This window comes from Poecilia formosa, unplaced genomic scaffold (assembly GCF_000485575.1).
Source record: "Poecilia formosa unplaced genomic scaffold, Poecilia_formosa-5.1.2 Scaffold70, whole genome shotgun sequence".
NCBI lineage: Eukaryota > Metazoa > Chordata > Actinopteri > Cyprinodontiformes > Poeciliidae > Poecilia > Poecilia formosa.
This window is the reverse complement of record NW_006800009.1, coordinates 1616070-1635005: the sequence shown is the minus strand read 5'-3', so window position 1 is coordinate 1635005 and position 18936 is coordinate 1616070. Positions and strand designations below refer to the sequence as shown.

At 39.5% G+C, this 18936-nt stretch overlaps 1 protein-coding gene and 1 long non-coding RNA gene across 3 annotated transcripts in view; both read right to left on the bottom strand.

Annotated features, from left to right (window-relative positions):
• The window catches only part of sox1a (SRY-box transcription factor 1a), a 106544-nt gene extending 93986 nt beyond the window's left edge, over positions 1 to 12558 (bottom strand). Inside the window, exons 1-3 of one of the 2 annotated variants that reach the window (XR_001662557.1) lie at positions 11526 to 12558; positions 11177 to 11450; positions 10467 to 10576 (exon numbers count right to left, since the gene is read on the bottom strand). The gene's annotated coding sequence lies outside the window, so the exon portion shown is untranslated. Of the gene's footprint in view, positions 1 to 10466; positions 10577 to 11176; positions 11451 to 11525 lie in introns of those variants that run through there. The other variant, XR_001662556.1, reaches the window with a different exon arrangement.
• A 3468-nt stretch (positions 12559 to 16026) lies between these two features.
• The window catches only part of LOC103140366 (uncharacterized), a 5032-nt gene continuing 2122 nt past the window's right edge, over positions 16027 to 18936 (bottom strand). The window contains exon 2 of the long non-coding RNA XR_476492.2: positions 16027 to 16478. This is a non-coding gene — a long non-coding RNA (uncharacterized LOC103140366). The remainder of the gene's footprint in view (positions 16479 to 18936) is intronic.

Here is an 18936-nt window from a genome sequence, read left to right as displayed (position 1 = left end):
AACACTATCAATAACTCAGTTAGATTGCAATGTATTTATTTTTAATTTCCCTGGTTTGTAATCTGCTCCTGACTTCAAAAGAAAACATTACAATATTATAAAACTTACAGTAAAAGAAAATCAGCCAAGTGAAATAAAATACAGAGTGATTAATCTCAGTCCCAGAGTAGCGATGCCGTAAAACTGAACTTTATTTCTAAAACTAAACCGTTCCGATAATCTAACCTCTGAATTACTTATGATTATTTTTGATATTTAAACATTTTCAGAAACAAAAATAAAAAGACATTTTGTTGCCATGAATGTTCCACAATGTTTATATTGCCAAAACAAGATCATGTAATATATGATTAAGGAGGTAAGTGAAATTTTATGAAACAGTAAAGAACATTTCATTGCTGTGTTTGTTTCTCAGTTTCTTGGTTTCTTCATGGAAACAGAATCGGATTAAAACTTAGTTTTGATCATGGATCTCTTAAATACAATTCTGACATAAGTTATGGATCTTTAAACTTTGGTATTTAAATTTGATTTTTGAGATGTTTGAAATGAAAGGGAATCCAGATGACAAATAACATATACACAAATTAATTATTGATGATTAATTGCAATATATCTTTAATTAAAAATATTTGCCTTTGATTATTTTGTTAACCCATTTAAAGTCTTTAACACAAAACAATCAAGAGAAAAATTTAATTACATAGGTGTTTTTGATGAATTCACCATAGTCCCAAATACCTAAAAGTGAAAGAGATTCTACTTTCTTCAAATGCGAAACTTAATATCCTAAAATGAGAAACATAAAAAGGTACCAAGCTTAATGAGAACACACAACCCTAAGAGATAAACCGACTGCTTACAGGAAAAAAATCAAAATTAAAAAGCGCTCATTTTCTTTAAAAATAGCAACAACAAAAAAACCCAAAAGGAAAGCCTGCATCCGCTCCGCTTCTTCTACTGTACACCCTCCAGTCTTGCAGGAAAGAAAAGGAGAAGAAAGGGCAAAGAGAGGAAGGAAGAACTTGAGTTGAAGGGAGAAGAAGAGGAAGAAAAGGAGAGAGAAGACAGACTGTGGCAGATGGGCAAAAGTACAAGTGCGGAAAAGGCAAGACGGGAAGAGGGGTCTTGAAAGGAGAAGGAAGGCAGACAGAGGGACGGATTGAGGAAGGGAGAAGGAGGCGTACCGCAGGAGATCCAGCTGACATTAACGGGTGAGTTTATGAGATGTGATGATTAGCTAAATCCTGCTAATCAATGACACATTCACGCGGGTTCCTGCTCTGTTGCTAAACACTAATTGGTCTATTCTGCAGCAAATGGGGAGATGCTGTTTCCCACTTCACCGGGAGCAATGTGAGCTGACACGGGGGCACACATGGGTGCACACACAGACGTGTGTCAAATATCGCTTGTGTGCACATACTGTACATCTGTAGCGGATTCTGGGACATAAAAGGTCAAATTGAGGCTGATTCAATTTGAAAGTGGATGAGGACTGGAGGATCCTGCTCAACTACCCCACCTTCCATCCCCCTAAACCCCCCAACAATAAGGAGAGAATGGGATCCTGAAGCGGGCTGGTTGAGCCTGCAGAGTGGAAGGAGGTGGTGTGTGTGTGTGTGTGTGTGCAGTGGGAGTCCTAAATTCAATTTCACTTTGTTGAGTATTTAGATAATGTCCCCTAATGTAATGCTGGGCGGCGAGTGGATCCACAGTATAGCTCCCATTGTGATTAATCACAATGCAGCAGCAGCGCCATCAATGTTTGAACACGAGCACTGCATGACTGAGCCGCAGACCGAAATCGTTACACCTCAGGGACGGAGACGAGAGTTAAACCTGCACCCGCGTTGAGTGCACACGCACCTGTACAGACAAATTTCATAAAGTGCACCTGCTAACCACGTGTACAAAAAAAAGTTCCTCAGAGGGAACACACACCTTTAATCAGTGCTGCATTAGAAATCTAAGCAGGATGGAAATGCAAATAAAAGAGAGAGGTGAGCCGTTTTTAAATTGCATTTCTTATTTTCACACAGTTACTGTGCTCTTTACATTAGCTGGATTGGAGATTTTGTTTGTTCCTAAGTTTTAGAAAGCACATAAAGGGTAAAAGAGTGAAACAGATCTGTGTGTGTTAAGCATATTCACTGATAAAACTGTTACAAACACATTAATGAAATTAGTGTAGTAATTTTAACATGTTTTATTTAGACATTTCAGAGCAAAATGTATGTAACGTTGGCAGCTGAAAAACACCTAAATAATAAATCCAACTCTCGACTGATTATCAAAATGAGCTTACTCAGCTGTAACTGGAAAATTCTTATTGCCAGGTTATTTTTTTTAGCTTGTCTTCCTATAAGAAACAAAAAAGGTTCATAATTAAGATCTAAAACTGAACCACTTACAAACCTTAAAAATATATATTTTTAAAGGGTCGTCATGCGACAACTAGACTTACATGCACCGTTCATTGGAAACAATTGGCCAACAACCCGCTAATGATGCTGCGCTTGTTAAGACACAAAACAATACTGAACTAGTAAAGACATTTTGAAACTATTTTAACAATTTGAACATTTACCTGGAAACAATAGTACAGTTGGGTCAATCTTTTGCAAAGATTGTTTCATTATTAAGAAGCTCAGCTTGCAGCAAGTTCAACTTTAGCATCAACAAGGTTGCTAAAGTACTAAAGGCATGATGTTATCAAAATAGTAACACACAACTACAATCTGTTGGCAAAAGCTGTCTGGACAACCAGCAATGAAGCTCAGTTTGCTAGTAAGTCTAGTTAGTTAATTACTTGGTTTGCATTACCGCTAATCGAGTTAAGGCATAAAATGTTATTGAAATAGTAAACAAACCACAAAAAGAAATAGAATGTATTCTAAATAACATTTTCCCAGAGAGCCGCATCAAACATGCTGTTTATTAATGTCAGCTTCCCCAGGGTTAAAATCCTCTCCTTACTAACAAGTTTGACTTTGCATTAGCAACGTTACTAAACTAGTTAAATCATAAAAAGTGACTAAAATAGGAAAACATTTTGAAATCTATTCTGCAAAGGTGAAGAACAACTTTAGCATTTAGCATTAGCACATATAGTTAAAGATGGATACTCAAGTATATTTTTGGAGATATTTTCTCAAGGCTCATGGCAATTCTTAGACTTCCCTAAATTGATCTAATTCACTTCCAATTAAACAAATTTAAACATATCAGAATAATAGCTAACCGAGTCAATATTTTTAGTTGAATTATTAAAAATGTTTTTGTAAGATTTGTTACTAAAATACATAGCTCTGGGTGTAATCTAAGCTTTTGAACATATTGTATTAACCAACATAAATTCTTATAAAATTTTGATAATTTTATTGGCCAAAATTCAATATTCAAATTTTTAAAAAAAATTGTTCCATGGCCTTGGGAAGCATTTGCAATTTAAATTATAACGATATTGTTGACAGATTCATAGAGAGAAGTTGAGTGCGGCAGATGGATTAAAAATAACAATATGGGTCATGTTTTCTTATTGGCAGAACATAATTAAATTATAAAGTGTTTCATATGAAAGAAAATACCACATTAAGAACACGAAAAATGAGAATTTAACAAATTATAATAAAGTTGTTTTGTTTTTTTTTAAAAGCCAGACAGAACAAAAACATTTACAGAGGAGAGAATCCTTAACCTTGGAGGATTATAGTAGTCCTAATATTTTCACTCTCTCAAAGCACTCACTCACACAGCACATCCAGAGCACAATAAGTGCGGTCAGCGTATTCCTCTCTGAGAGAGTGCCGGTGGTTAACAGTGCTTTGCGTTGAAGAGGAGGACAAGAGGAGGGCTCACTCCAACACATGACTGTTTCAACCTAAATATTAGAGCAGAGTGGGGACTCTCCCACTCTGCTCAGAGCGCACATCCCGTAGTGTGTCTGTGCAATGGAGTAAATGCAATTTTGAGCGGATGAGAGGCTGTTTGGCGGTAAATAGAGTTGCTATTATTCTTTTAACCTGTTAGATTGTCTGCCTCGCTGCAACACACACACGAATGGCTGGGATAAGACAGAAACCAGAGACACATGAGATAAGTACCACATTTAGTGACAAGCAGAGGGACACGTTTACCTCAAAACTGAATGCTTAAATTTTATTCACAGTGACTGTCAGTAAAGGGGTTTCTGAGCAAATAGGCTTTTAAGGACCGTACGTCTTTAACATGAACACTTGCAATTCAATATAATTTTCCCCATTCAGAATAATAACTGTGCTGTGACACTAAATGAAAAAGCATCGCAAAAAAGGAATTCATGCAGACATACGTTTTCTAATGTGCTTCCTTTTATTTTGAAACTAAGTAGGACGGGCGAGCCCATATTTAAGATAAATTATACTACTGCTGCAATACGCGATATCCAAATGAGAAGAAAAAAAAAAAAGACATACTGAACTAGTTGAATTTGTGGTGCACTTAATGTTGACAGCTGCTTGAGACGAAGCAGTAAAAGAAGCAACTCGTAGAGCATTCTTTCATTTATTGACACCCCTGATAAAGATGTGTAAAAAATCTTTATTGGAGTATAGCACGATCTCCAACAGGAAATATATGTATATATTTTTTAATTTGCTGCTAATGAAAGATGAGTCTTCAACCATTTCTCAGCATCTCCAGGTCCTCTGGAGCGCTGGAGTATCTAGGGTTTAAGAACATTTTTCTGTTGAAAGGCCATCGTGACCCATTTTCAGCTTTTTGATACGCAGAACCTAAAAAATATTTATTTGTTTATTTATTTATTTATTTTGTCTTGTTTCTAGTACAAATATCTTCATGTACATGAATTAAAACAAAACTAACTGAAAAGTAACTCATCAGTAAGATAGGTTACTTTTCAGGAGCTTGTCTTGAGTAAATAATTCCTTAATATTGATGAAAAAGTTCTAGTCCCATTGGCAGATTATTTAACTTTTAACATGGGGAAATTGTCTTGTAAGTAAATTTATCTGCCAGTGGAACTAGAACATTTTCATCAATATTAAGAAATTATTTACTTAAAGCAAGCTTCTATATCTTGCTGACAAATTACTTACAAGTTATTTTTTTGTCTTATTTCAAAGGTAATAAGATATTTGCACTAGAAACAAGACTTAAAAATACTTGGTAGGATTCTGTGTTTTTGCATTGACCATCAAGGGTCTCAGTGCCGAAGGGAAACAAGCCAAAAGTATCAGTTTCTCCACCACACCTACTAGTGGATTATAGATTATTTTACATATTCAAAGCTCCATTAAAGTTCCATCAGCATTTAGCAAAGTATGAAGTTTTTGATAGGCAGGTCATATGGACAAGTTTAAAGTCAACTACCTATATTCCAGTTTGATTATTGAAGTCATCTTCAGTTTATTATTCAAATAGATCAAAATGTTTTCTACCTAAGGAAATCCAGTCTGTCACAACGAGTTACTAACTTGCAGCAATCACTTCCACTGGTAGAAAGTGTAGCGTCAGCGGACAGTCGAGTGCACTGAGTTGCTAACTGTGCAGCAGTTTCCTCAAACTGAACATGCGTGTAGCAGAAGGAAAGAAAAACTCCCCTTCAACCGGACAAACATCCAGCAGAACCTGGGACCAACTGGATCTTTGAGAAGATGAACTCTTTGCTCCATTTCTCTTACAACATGCCTCATTTACTTTGCTGACTGTGGATAGTGGCAAAATAAATTTGAGTTCTCATATTGGTTTTTGGTCCTTACAAAAGAGCTGCTAAGGCAAAAAAAGTGTCTCTGTCATATTTGTACCTAATCCAAACAAGAATGTTTTGAAAGGTAGTCACAGTTTTGTAAACTCTTGAATCAATGTAATAAAAGTAGAAATAAAAATGTTTCAGTTGCATTTAGTTTGTAACATTTTAGTAGGTTTGCAAATAGCTGCTTATTCTATTTTCAAAATAGTTAATGATGTCCAGATTTTTTGAAAAGCACACAAAAAATGTACAAGTTAAAGATGGGATGTTTCAAAATTCTTTACCATGTGTTTGTCCTACTCTAATAAAAGACATTCATTTTTAAGGCATTTTACACATCTGGTGATGGTAACGGCGAAATAGAAGCTCTGTCCCGTCAAATCACAAACGATGCATTTTAAAAGTCCTGTAATTAAGTGTAGAATATCCCTCTGCAATTTACTCTTTGTCACTCTCACTTACATCTCGGCATGCAGACAAAATGCTAATAATGTTATCGCCTCAGATCACCAGCTCAGCAGATCCCATCGACGTCTCTTACAATAACGCAACATGCGCACGCACACACCTACACACACACACAGCTCTGTGGGCTCCGTCAATAGGACGTTAAGGGTTTTGGCACTAATGACCAGTGTAGAGATAAGGGAGGAGAGGTTAATGTGTTGCTGTGGGTGATCAAGATAAGGCCGATCCCTTCAAGCCCGCACACAATGAGACAGTGAGAGACAAAAGTGAGAGTGGACACACCACAAAACGGGAGTTGCAAGAGGGAACTGCGTTAGAAATATAAAGAAAAAAAAAAAGCTAAATATTTTCACGCGAGACTTATTTTCTTATAAAACTCAATGTATTTGGATCAATGGTGTGCAATTAAACATACACGCAGCAGAACAGAACACAAAACTCATGCACACACACACACGCACCAAAAAAAAAAAAAAAAAAAGCTGAATAGCCACTGTCAATCCCACGTCCCACTGAATGGATTATCGGTGCAGCTCAAAAGACAAACCAAATATACGACCCTGTCCTGCATACAAAAGGACTTTATTTGACTGCTTTCTTTGTGCAAGTCAGGATATATGTGCTCACACATGAATACGTCCACGTTATGCGCGTGTTTATCTCTGCTGATGTCTTTGCTCGGCGTATTGTTAGCATCAGGGTGTGGGCAATTTGTTGTGATTGCTGTTTAAGGTCCTTTTTCAGTTTCAAAGGAAGTAAATGTACTTAAATATCTGCATGCATCTATGCCCACAATGCACACACATTCCCACCCTGTGAGTGAAAGTAGCATAAAATTGCTACACACACATGCACACACAGACGCACCCCTCCTCCATCCGTGTGGCCAGGCTGGGTCGGCTGACATTTGGACACTTGTCAATCATCTCTTTCAATAGCCAAGCGGCAGGAAAAATGGAGTCAGGGGGTCAGCAACTCAGTGTATCGCCATGGCAACAACTGCACTGAAGTTCATACGCCTGCTGGGCCTGAAGTCCTGAGTGTGCGCGCTGTTTGCATGTGTGTGTTAGAATGTCCATTTTGTTTCTGCACTTGAGTGTGAGTGTGAGTGTGTGTGTGTGTGCGCGCGCCAGCTTACGTGTCCAATTGTTCCCCATCAGCCGGAGGCAAATACTCCTCCCATTTTAGCTCTTCCACCTCTCACCTTGCTACCTCGCATGCAGCTTTAGCCTTTTCTACCCTCCTTCCTCTTGCTCGAGATTTTTTTTTAACCTCTCTCCTCTAACCAGCAGGTCAAGGAACAAGGCCCCGCAGGAAGTACAGCATCCAAAAAAAGAGAGAGTACTTAACCTTTCACCACCTCCGCCTCTCCCTCTTTTTGGCCCCTCTGCCTCTTGCCGTTTCCCTCGTCCTCGCCAGTCTGTCCGTCTCTGTTTTCCTCTAAACCTAATTGTTCTCTCACCTCGCCATAGATGTGCATTTATTCTATTTGCCTGCGTTGCGTTTGGCCTTTGTTTACGAACGCGCGCGAGAGAAGCATGCATTTGTTATCCCATCTTGAGTGTAAGCATTTCTGCGTGCAGCCAAGGCACAAGAAAACAGAGAAGACCGAGCCACAACAAACTATGTTGAGCCTGCGCCACCGGTGGTCTGTTTAGGGAATGAATGCAGAGGATAATTTGTGTTCTCAGTCTGCGGAAAATGGCTCAGAGGACAATCTGCGGACCTGTTTGTGGAACACTTATCGCAGAGAGGTTCAGCTGCACCATTCATCCCTCTGGAACCCCAGCAGACACACTATCTGCTCAGACTTTAATGACACCGACAGAAACCACACAATAAAAAAATAAAAAAAAACTAACAGGTACAACAACCTGTAGCTCTGGGGGAAAATATCTTGCATGAGAATTAACTTATATTGCACATTTGCAGTGCCTTGCAAGAGTATGTTTTCAAATTGTGTTGTATTACAGCTACCAGCGTTCATGTCAGGGTTATATGGACAAACAGAAGTAGCACATAATTACAAGGTGGAAGGAAAAGGATACATAGTTTTCCGACATTTTAACCAATAAAAATCAGAAACATTTAACCGCATTTACACCGACACCTTGAAATACAATCGAGATCTACAAACCGTCTCAAGAAGCGCCCACACTTACAACTGTATGTAGTTCATTATCATTGCACATCCAGCTGTTCTGTGAAGGTCTCAGAGATTATGGTAGAGAAAAAAAACAGACAGATCAGTAAGAAAGAAGAGTTAGGTTCAGAAACAATATCCAAAACTTTAAACATTTCACTGCACTTCATTCAATCCATCAACCAAACACTAAAACGAATATGACACAACGACAATCCAATAAAGATTGGATTGTCTTTGTGTCATACCTGTACAAGGAGACGATTTATCCAAAAAATAAACCAAAAGCCTCACAATAACTCTGGAGGAGTTGCAGAAATCACATGTTTTGACCAACATGTGAAAAGTTAGATGTTGTGAAAAAGCAGCTTTAATTCAATATCCCTGCAGTGAACCACGGTGGTGGCAGCATCATGCGGTTAGAATGGTTTTCTTTAGCAGAGTGAGAATTAGGTCACAGTTGAAGAACATTCAGGGTAGTTCTGGAGGAAAACCTGTTGGAGGCTGCAAAAGGATCCATAATCCTTGGATAGAGGTTCAACTTCCAATCTGTGTGGGAATCTGAACATGGAGCCAGAGCTAGCATGGCATGGCTCACAGCAACTTCAAATCATAAACTAGGCTTAAGTCAAGATGTAGATCCAATCAAGCCCGTGCTTGTTTTTGCAAAGTAGTATGATTTCAGTCTCTAGATTTGCAAAGCTGGTAGAAACCTGCTCCTGAAGATCTGCTGCTCTAACAGCACAGAAGGATATTGCCACTAATTATTGACTCAGAGAGTTGGAAAACAAAAACAAATGCTCTGCATTTTTTCATCTTTTTTTTTATAATGACCTTTGAAAATCATGTATAATTTTTTTTTCCCCAACATCACAATTCTGCACTGTGGAGTGTTGGTCTGACAAAAATGCATTGATGTTTTTGGTTCCAGGGTAAAAATGTGAAAATATTTGGGTTGCATGAGTACTTCCAAAGGCAGTTTATACAAGCGCGTAGGGGCATTATGAAGCAAAGTTATATTTTTTTGCATTTTGAAAAGCAGTCGACAGAGCAACGGTGATGTAAGATAGTCTTCAGTTTGCATTCCCTGTCAGCATAACCAGTGATTTTACAAGTAAAATCTGCTGCTAATAGCTGTTTGATGTGGATTAACATGCTCCATTACCCCAATGTACCAACACTGCCAGAGTCATTAGAGACATGTACACACTGTTACACTGCATGCAGACCAGTGCTGCTCCATCCAAATCTGTCTAACAGTTTGTGTGTGCCTACACTCACACTCACACACACCCCTACTCAGTCCAACGCTCTCCCTCTTCCCAGTTTCCATCAATGGCGACTGGAATGGCGTAATTCTGGGGGATAATTCATGGATAATTTTGGGATAATCTCCAGCAAACCATTCGAAACACTGCCACCCAGTTTGCCCACAGCCTGATTACCAGGCACCGAATGCCAGCCACTTGTAGTGACCAGCGCCGCCAGCAACCACTCTGCTGCATGAAAATAAACAAAAACAAGGCAGAGAACACCCAGCGGGGAAACATCCAGCTCTGGTCGCGTAGAGAACCGCAAAGTAATTCAAGACTATGTCAAAAAGAAAGTTGACTCCATGTCCTAGGGTTTTAACATATACATGTTTTGATTCTCACCCGTTTTTAAAATGGTTTAAATCTAAACTCTGGAATATAAAACCACCGATTCCAACAGATGAGGGCAAAATGGAAAAATTTGTGGGGGGAAAACAAAAAAACAAAAAACAACTACACTCAAATATACAGACAATACATAAAAACGTAATTTTATGTATAAGCATTAGGTAATTTGATTACACTTTATTACCTGCAAAAGCACCAATATGTGGAAAGTCCGTTTTCAATTCTCCAACACAAGCCAGCGCAAACCCGCACATACAGTTATGGGTATTTTCATTATGCATCATTGCCATCTTGTGGACAAGTTACCATGGGATCAACACAAAGTATAATCACCATTAAATACTCAGCTTTTCAATACTAATTAGTCATATTCATATCAGAAAGCCAGTTTATCATATTTAATGAAACATGGACATCTGCCTCATGATATTAGATCAGTGAAATGTGGCTTTACACCGAGTCCAAATTTATCGCTTAAGACTCGCATAGAGCTCTGACGCTCTCGGTCTACAGGTGATGGAATTTGGTGAACATCTTAATAAATGCTGCCATCTAGTGGACAAAATGAAAAAACTCAGCCCGCCGTGTGGCAATACTTCGCCTAAGTTATGATCTTTAAAACAAGAACAGGAAGATTTTTTTATTTTTTTTTTTATTGGAATCATTATTTAATTTTCTTGTTTTCATAGCTTGATTATTTTTCTATAATGTTTAAATGTAAATGATCCGTCTCAAAACAATTGACATTTGTTCAAAAGAGTAAAATATTTCTTGAAAGTTCACAGAACAGAATGAATAATAAACCCTGAATTACCTGAAATCACAAGTTGCTCAATATAAAAGTGGAAGACTGAATGTTGCATTAAAAGCTAACCTCAAGTTGGTGTGTTTAATGACAAGTGAACTTTTAAATTGCTTTCTTTGACAATACAAAATCTTCCTGTCATGTCTGCAATTTTCCATTTTAAAAAGTGATCTAATCAAAGATGGCTATTTACCGTTTGTGCATAAAAGTTATCTAAAATAAAAAGTTATAATCTTTGAATGAGTCATTAGCATTGCACACAAGAAAAACTAACAGCATGCAAACATGTGCTAAGATAAGCACTAAGTTCAAGTGCACTTCAAAAGTGCTCTTTCAAATTTACTTACCGTTTCAAAAAAAAATGTCCCCGATGTACAGCAGGTTTTCATTTGAAGCCATGTTTTCAGGTAGCATCCAGAGCATTTTCTAGGCAATATAATAATAAAGATATTAAGTGTCACGGCAGCGTAGATCCTCTACAGGAAGCGGGGGATCTCCTCAGTCAGCATGCATCTCCACGCAGCACTCGCGTCCAGCTCTGTTTTCTCGTGTCCTTGGAAGTGAGAAACTCTTCCCCCACTTTCAGAACGATTGAACTCCACAGAGAGGCACAGCCTTGACCTGCAGAATTATTCATGACAACAGTGAGGAGACCATATGCGCGGACCGGCGAAGCAAAGAAGAGACATGGCTCACCTTTTTTTTTTCTTTCCTCCCTCCTTCCTTCCAGATTTCAAACCTCAGCAGTAACACCAGCATCCTCTCGCCACCGTTCCCTCTGGCTCCATCCCTGCACTTGACCACTCGTCTCTATCAGCTCCCCGCCGCTCTAGTTTTGATGATACTTTTACTCACTGGTTCCTCCGAAACCAGTCACCTGTAGCCATTTCCCAATCTCCCACCCACCCACCGCCTCTCGCCTCGTCCTTATCTTGTCCATCTCGCCCGTTCCTGTCATTTTCACCTCCCTCACTCCCACTCACTTCTCACTCCTGCCCACTTAAAGTCCTTTCACTTGCTCTATTAAATCCTTCGCCTCTACCCAACCATTACCAATTTTCCTTGACCCACTGTTTGCTATTAGCCCCTCGTCTTCCTCCTCCCCTCCACTCTCCATCGCTGTCTCTGCCTATCCTCCTTATATATCCTCAGCCTTCGCTTTGCCTTCTCCCCATCTCCAGCGGCATGAATATATTATTATCTACACAATGGAGCCCTGCTTATTGTTTATGAATTACCAGCCTTGCAGCCAAACAAAGCCTATTTTCATAAGAAACCTCCATTTCATTTCAGCTCCAATTAGATTGGGGGCTAAAGAATAGGAGTCCTCAGGCCTCAGCCCCTAAGGATGGCAGGTCCATTCAGCTTCATTCAATGGGGCCTTATTGCTTTCCCATACAAAAGAGCACGTGGATGGGCTTTCAGACTGAAACACCAACCAAAAATGACTGTGAGACAGTACTGTACAATAACAAATCTTTAAAGAAAGGACACAGAGTGCTTATCCTCCCATCCATCAATTCATCCCTCACTCTCTGCTTTCTTCCTCTCCTCCGTCGGTATATTGTAGGACCTGGACATTAATGACAGACAGTTGAAAGAGAAAAGGAGAGAAAGAAACAGAGGAAGAAAGAGGCAAAGCAGCTCAGTTTTTCACAATACATGTCAAGTCTAAATGATCACTGGCTGCTGAATAGTGGAGGGGAAGGCAGAAGAAATGAGTCGTGTGCTTGGATGTGTGTGCGCACAGCTGATTGATTCTCTGCTTTGAGAAGAGAGAGAAAAGACTGAAGGAAGGAGAGTGGAAGACCTAGATGCTTTTTCTTCCTCTTTCTTTTTTTTATGAGCTCTGCAACAGCCAGAGGAGGCCGGAGTCTTATTATGGAGCAGCCGCGTTGACAAGCTGTCACTCCATCCTGGTAACAAGAAACAGTCAAAGTGAGGAGATGGTGGGGCAGGTCAGAGATTTTGACAATACGTCTCTTGACGGGGAGAAAAACGCTCCTCAGTTTGTTTCTGTAAAGTTGGAGGAAATCTCTGACTGCATCTTACAGTGGATTGAGAAAAGAACCGTATGCACAGATTTTTTTTCACATTCTGTCACACCGATACTACAAACGGATATATTTTATGATTTAGACCAACACTAAGCATGACTGTCAAATGTAACAAAAAGGATTCAAAACCTTTCCTCTTTGTTTTACAAATAAAGTTCAGTGTTTTGCATTCGTATCTTTCCCAGAAGTCGCATAAATTGTATAGTAATAAAAGTTAAGCTCCATACATCTAAAAAGATCAGCGTTCAATCTAAATTTAGAAAGTTGGAGTCTGGCACAACTAAAAATCTAGAAGACACACTGACCTGCTTAAACTAGCATGTCAGTCAAAATGAGCATAGATCAGAGAAGACCTGGTCTTCTCTGACCAGGTCTTCCACAAACATCCACATCTGTAAATGGTACGACTATTTATTGTTGTACACAAATTGGGCTTTTATGGAGGATTTGCTACAAGTCAGCCATGAGTCCTGTTTGGAATCACAGCGAACTTATGGAAGAATGAACTTTTTAGCTTCCACGCAAAACACTGTGTGCACTGAAAATGTAACACTGAACACACCATCCCAAGTCTGTAACATGATGGTGGCAATATCATGCTGTGTGGATGCCTTCTGAGGCGGGACAGGAAAGCTTGACAGATGTGATAGATGAAGCTAAATCCTGGAAGAAACCCTTAGAGGTTAGAAAATGCTCAAAGCCAGGGCAGTGGTTCACCGTCAAACAGGTCAGAAGGCATGTGGAGCAAAATAGTAAATCTTTATAACAAATATTTGGTTTAAAAACCCTAATCTATTGACATCCAAGTTGAGCTGGGATTAAAAGCTACTGCTCCTACACACTGAAAGGAGTTACGATTACGTGCTTTGAGCAACTGATCAGGATGCACTCTGAGCATCTTCCTCTGAGGATTTCTATCAAATTCGGAGAAGAAACCAGAGTGGGTTAAGATTTGATAGAGGATCTCCGGAACCTCTCAGACCTGGGAACTCATTGGAACAATCCAGAATGAGCAGGAGAGTTTCACTGGGGCACATCTGGCTTTCCCTTCTGAATCTGTTACCTCTGAAACAAGATCTTATTTTGTTTCAAGTATTCCTGTGCAGAAACAGAAGGATTCATGTGAAAACGCATCTTCTTGCCAAATTAAACAGGGTTTTGTAGATTCAAGTAAGCTTCCAAATATAAAGGAAATGATTCACAACTGAGCGCTGATCTGCAACAGGAGCACCAACACCTTCTAGGAGTCAAACCGCAAGGTCAGAGCGTGGCACTTTATCTTCCAAGATCTGCTTTCCTTCACCAATGTGAATTGTGGCTTTGTTCCTATGCGGGAATATTCAGCATGAAACAAAAGGGAGCCACTGTTTTCATTACCAGTGTGGGGGACAAGGTGAGAGTCACAGTGAGAAGGTTGACATCTGTGCTTATTCATCCAGCCAGAGAATCGGATCATCTTTCACAAAGCTTGACACAATTACCTGAATGCACAATAGATTTGAAAAGCCTCTTGAGAAAAAAAGGAAAAAAAAAGATGTTGTACACACACAAGATGCAGTCATTGAGATAGCCATATCAATCTATTTGCCTGCACTTTAATTTTATTAACCAAAAAAAACAACAATCCTTTAAGGTCATTTTGTGTTTTCTCTTTGAGTTAATCAAGCCACGTAGATCTGATTTACAAAGTTTATACTCAACATTGATCTAATCACAAAAAACAAAGTACACGGATTAGAAAGTATAGTTAAAGCACTCTAATTATAAAGCGTTGCCCAGGTTACAGTAATCCTGACTTACCAGTGTTGGTCATCAAGTCAGGGAACAAGAGCAAGATGATACCCAAGTGAAATGAAAATGTCAAATGTTTCCATGTGTGTACAACAACAGCGCTTTTACATGGCAACTATTAGATCTAAAACCAATTTACTATGACTATGCAAATATTTCATGAACTGCGCATCAAGAATTATGGACAATTGATGGAAAAAAAAAATCTACAAAGTTGTTTCTCTCAGCTACCATTTCAAAATACCAAAGATTTACAGACTTACCTTTTAATATCTCACTCTGAATCATTTGTGGCATCCCTGTAAACCTGCGCACAGCATTTCTACACATTTTATGTAAAAAAGTTTTCCAGACTCAACTTACCTGAGATCACGGTCCTTTAATGTAGTCCTTTAAAATATTTAACATTAATGTTCAGCATGCTCTAAAAACAAACATTTCTACGGTGAGTGGGATACACATAGGGAACAAAACAACTGGAAGCGAGGCAGAATAGATGGAAATAATGGTTTGTTAAGGGTATTCTGCAGTGTTTCTTCAAAAAGATCAAATAAGTCTACTCCTTTTCAAACACAAAAGTAGTGGTAAACTAATTATTTTGTTATTGGTTATGTATGCACGTTTTTCTCTGTCCTACTGATTTCTTGTTCTCTTGTTTTTTTTTTTTAATCCTGTTTGAAACAAATAAGTAAATACTGAAATATTACTTAGTAAATACTCAACACACTTAGTAGTTTTCATGTCAGTAAAAAAAGTTACATTTTGGTCTCATGACTAAAGGATTTTTCACCTGTTTGCTTTTTTTATTGCCTTGAAAAACTTTTGAAAGGCACAATACGTACTTCAAGTCACAAGCTTCTATCAATATTATTTTGTTAGTGACTCACTAAAAATTCAGGGAACCTTTACTTCACCAGTCTGGACCATATTCAACAGTGATTGAAAGTCCTTCTTTCAATAAACATTTATTTCCAAAAGGAAAAGGCTCATGTTTTAGCATTATTTACATCACACAGTACAAACTTTATATCTGTACAATTCACTTAGAAAGTCGTACCGCAAAGTGGTCAAACAATAAAGACAAAAGGGAAGAAATAAAAGGGGGAAATCACTACAAGCTGAAATAAAAACAGACGTAGCCTGTGTCCGATAAAAGATCCCTGCAAAATTATTCAATAAAACTTTAAATAACATTAGAGAGGTTATGAAATAGTATTGTTCAAGTAGCAACTTGTCCAAAGCCTTCATGACCATGAACACCATTCGAGTACCATTTATGTACCACATGGTCATCCTGTTAAGACTGTAAGCAAGAGAAACAGAAAAAAAGGTCTAATTTTTCCAGTTGGTCCTTCCTATTTAAAAAAAAAAAAAAGACAAAGCAACAGACATTCATGACGAATGCTGAAATGATTTCTTTTTCCAACACTGGCTTTTTGCCTAAAGGAATGTAATTAGGAGGAATTTGGTCAACATTCCTTTAATTTTCTGTACATATCACCAAAAGAAATGTCTTAAACACAAAGCCAACAGCTTTTAAATCCACTCTTGGTCTCATTCCCAGAAGAAGTTTTTACCTTTTTAAGCCAGTGTGTGCATTTTAGATTTTGCATCAAGTCCACAAAAGGTATGCTGGTAAATTTTTGTCAAAGCTACAGATGGATGCAACCAATAAAGCTCACAGGTTGGTCTCATCCCACGCTGGGTCATTAATGCTCTTCAGTACTCGCCGCACAACTTTCTCCAAGTCTCTACGTGCTCTCTGCTCCTCCTCCAGGGATCTCTTCATCTTCTTATTGTCCTGCGACGACAAATAATGAGTTATTCTAAAAGACATATGAGAAATGTTTAATTCCACTCATAAAATCATTCAAATAGCAAATAATGTTTTAAATAAGCATACTAAGCCAGAAATGTTGACACATTTTAAGACACGGTTTTGTATATTGAGTGATCAGTCATGAATCGTTTTTTTTCCAGGAACTTTACTTTTATTCAGGCATGAAAAGCTCCGAAACTCAACACATAGACCAGAGTTATGCTGACATATAACACACCTTAGCATCGAGCCAGCTTTAAATGGGATCTTTTGTCACTTTGTTACTTGCAGCCAAAAGGACAGACTACATAGGCGGTCTTTAACCCGTTAATCGTCATGAGCACACCAGTGTACTCATGGACCCATTGGATAACATGTAAGCGTTTTCAGGGGTGACACCTAAGGGATTTTAAGAACCAACAATGTCCCTCATATATACTGAAAACTTGTGCAAAATTTGATCAACTAATAATCAACTTAAAGTCTCGGCATTGGCTGACAATACATTTTGAATTTTAACATGGTTTTACTGTTTTCTAAAACAACCACTGGTCCTATTCCGATATACAATGACATTGAGATAAGTACTCTTATAAGCACCTTTGTGTTCACCTGATCTGTTCTATTCCATATTATTCTATTCATATATAATGACTAACTATTTGGCTACAGCTGCCCACCTGGAGCGATAGATAAGAATAGTTTAAAAATTCTCATTTATTTAGTTATATCTCCAGTTATTTCTAGAATTTGTGTTTGTATTTTTCGTGGCTTAAGTTTTAAGTTTTGTTTGGATTGTCCATCACGAACACCATGTTCAGGCATAAGGGTGTCCATATGTGCACTTGGCACCAGGACACCCTAGCCTGCAGTTTGATGATTGATTTTGTCATCGTTTCATCGGATCTGCGGCCGTATGTCTTGGACACTCGGGTGAAGAGAGGTGCGGAGCTGTCCACTGACCACTACCTGGTGGTGAGTTGGCTCCGGTGGTGGGGGAGGAAGCCGGTTAGATCTGGCAGGCCCAAACGTGTAGTGAGGGTCTGCTGGGAACGTCTGGTGGAGTCCCCTGCGAGACGGAGCTTTAACTCCCATCTCCGGCAGAACTCGAACACGTTCCGGGGGAGGCAGGGGACATCGAGTCTGAGTGGACCATGTTCCGTGCCTCCATTGCCAAGGCGGCTTATCGGATCTGCGGCCGCAAGGTTGTTGGTGCCTGTCGCGGCGGCAACCCTCGAACCCGTTGGTGGACACCTTTGGTGAGGGATGCTGTCAAGCTGAAGAAGGAGTCCTATCNGGTCGTCCTGCCTCAAGTGGAGGACTTTAAGTATCTGGGGATCTTGTTCACGAATGAGGGAAGAACGGAGCGGGAGATCAACAGGCGGATTGGGGCAGCGTCTGCTGTGAAGCGGGCGCTGTACTGGTCCGTCGTGGTGAAGAGAGAGCCGAGTCAAAAAGCAAAGCTCTCAATTTACAGGTCGATCTACGTTTCCACCCTCATCTGTGGTCATGAGCTTTGGGTCATGACCGAAAGAACGAGATCACGGATACAAGCGGCCGAAATGGATTTCCTCCGCAGGGTGGCTGGGCTCGCCCTTAGAGATGGGGTGAGAAGCTCGGACATCTGGGAGGGACTCAAGAGTAGAGCTGCTGCTCCTCCACGTCGAGAGGAGCCAGTTGAGGTGGCTCGGGCATCTGGACGCCTCCCTGGTAAGGTGTTCCGGGCACGTCCCACGGGGAGGAGGCCTCGGGGAAGATCCAGGACACGCTGGAGGGACTATGTCTCTCAGCTGGCCTGGGAACGCCTTGGGGTTCCCCCGTAGGAGCTGGAAAAAGTGGCTGGGGAGAGGGAAGTCTGGGCATCCCTTCTGAAGCTGCTGCCCACGCGACCCGGCCCCGGATAAGCAGAAGAAAATGGATGGATGGATGGAAGTTTTAAAAGTTGCATTTTGTTTTATGTGAATAATTTCACTTCCTCCCCCTCCTCCCATTTGTCTTGAGCTGCTTTTAGACTCTACAAACTAGTGTGTTTCTCTCATTCATATGAAATGTCCTATACAAACTGATGTGATTAATTTAAAGTCTCTGAGGACATGAACTGCAGTCGATTTTTTTTCTCTCAAAGATATCATGTCATTTATTCACTGTAGGTAGGTTTCCAGCTCTAACATCTTTGCTTTTGTCTTTCATTTCTACATTTTTCATATTTGTTATTTTCAGTCAAAGTGAAAAAGGAACAAAGCTTGAAAGACCTCCAGAAACCCTGCAGACAATGAAAAAGTTCATGTCAAGTGACCAGAAGTAAGGACCTTTTGCCAAGTATTTTAATTGTATGGTTAAAATGAATTAAAAACACCACCACAATTAACTCTTAGTTTATGATAAAACAACAGCAAACATTCACCTGTTTCAGCTCTTGAACCTCATCCCGCAGGGCGTA